This window comes from Herpailurus yagouaroundi, unplaced genomic scaffold (genome assembly GCF_014898765.1).
Source record: "Herpailurus yagouaroundi ecotype Mexico unplaced genomic scaffold, PumYag 139, whole genome shotgun sequence".
Taxonomy (NCBI): domain Eukaryota; kingdom Metazoa; phylum Chordata; class Mammalia; order Carnivora; family Felidae; genus Herpailurus; species Herpailurus yagouaroundi.
Genome location: NW_024412394.1, coordinates 74,806,010 through 74,807,730, shown reverse-complemented (window position 1 = coordinate 74,807,730; position 1,721 = coordinate 74,806,010). Strand labels below are relative to the sequence as shown.

At 38.5% G+C, this 1,721-nt stretch overlaps 1 protein-coding gene across 4 annotated transcripts in view; it reads left to right on the top strand.

Annotated features, from left to right (window-relative positions):
- The window catches only part of ROS1 (ROS proto-oncogene 1, receptor tyrosine kinase), a 124,346-nt gene that overhangs the window by 34,487 nt on the left and 88,138 nt on the right, over positions 1-1,721 (top strand). The gene's annotated exons all lie outside the window — the stretch shown is intronic.

The following is a 1,721-nucleotide window of genomic DNA, read 5'->3' as shown; positions in this document are numbered from 1 at the left end:
AACGTTGAAAAAAAAAATTAAAAAAAAAAAAGAAAAAAAAAAAAAGAATGGTTTATGTTGTTATTTTGCACCAGTGAATTATTCACTCATTGAGGCTTCTAAACTTCTTCCCTTCTTCCCTCTGCCTTCTTCCCCCCTCCCCTTTCCTCTCTCTGCCTTCTTTTCCCCTCCCCCCCACACACCCCAGCTCTGTTAACTTTCACTCTCTTTTCTTTCCCCTCCAAAGTGGCAAAGAGTATTAAAGACCCACACTCCTCTTTACTTCAGTACAAGGATTGTAATCTTCATGCCAAATCTTCCTCTTATCTACCCTGAAATCCCTTTATATTCCCTTAATAGCTTTGAATTTGGTAAACAAAAGCAGGCAGTTAAGAGCCAAGTTGTTTCTGCTTTTTGCCTGCTACGACCCTTTCTTTTTAAATTTTTTTTTTTTTTTTTTTTTTTTTTTTTTTTTTTTTTTTTTTTAGCGTTTATTTATTTTTGAGACAGAGAGAGACAAAGCATGAATGGGGGAGGGTCAGAGAGAGGGAGACACAGAATCGGAAACAGGCTCCAGGCTCTGAGCTGTCAGCACAGAGCCTGACGCGGGGCTCGAACTCACGGACCGCGAGATCATGACCTGGGCCGACGTCGGCCACTTAACCGACTGAGCCACCCAGGCGCCCCGCTACAACCCTTTCTTAAGACAAGAAACATAGGTTAACATCTCAGCGTGGAGTTTATATCTCAGATATTATTCTAGCACAGGAGTGGGGCATATTGATAAAGATTTGGGACAGCCATCAAGGAGAACAAGAATGGGACTGAATAGGACAAAGAAAATGATTGGACAGTTGTGATGAAATGTTGGAATCCTGTCAATCCACAGGGTTGTGATAAGAAAGATTTACTCAGCAGAAGTATACTTTTGTTAGCATCTGTCTCCATGATCACCCATTCAAAATTAGCTTCATCCAAATTAATAGTTTTATGTTTTAGTTCAAATTCTATTTACAGATTTGGTTTATCAGTGAAATATTTTGGTGGTGTTTTTATTATTAAAAACTCACCTTCACTGTTGCCATGAGATTTCCATTGGCTTCTCCTAACTGCTGGGTGGTCCATCCCAGCTGTTTTGCTGTCTTGTGGGGTTTTAATCTTTATGATTTGTAAAATGGTAGCTCTATTGCCCCACTCAACTGTAACTATTAAAAAAAAACTTAGTCTACTCCAAAATGCAAAGTAGTTTTACTATTATATTTATATACTATAAGATATTTATAGCAAAATAATAACTGTGGCTTTAAAATAGGTTAAACATTTTTGCTTTGTTTTATAATTCACAATGCATGGGAAAATTTATTGAAAGAATTAGATTTAAGAATATGTGCATTATTGGGGCGCCTGGGTGGCGCAGTCGGTTAAGCGTCCGACTTCAGCCAGGTCACGATCTCGCGGTCCGTGAGTTCAAGCCCCGCGTCGGGCTCTGGGCTGATGGCTCAGAGCCTGGAGCCTGTTTCCGATTCTGAGTCTCCCTCTCTCTCTGCCCCTCTCCCGTTCATGCTCTGTCTCTCTCTGTCCCAAAAATAAATAAACGTTGAAAAAAAAAAAAACTTAAAAAAAAAAAAAGAATATGTGCATTATGGAGAAAAGTGTTTTACAATAAATAACACATGTAGGCATGTAATTTTTTTCTTTTTTTTTTTTTCAACGTTTTTATTTATTTTTGGGACAGAGAGAGA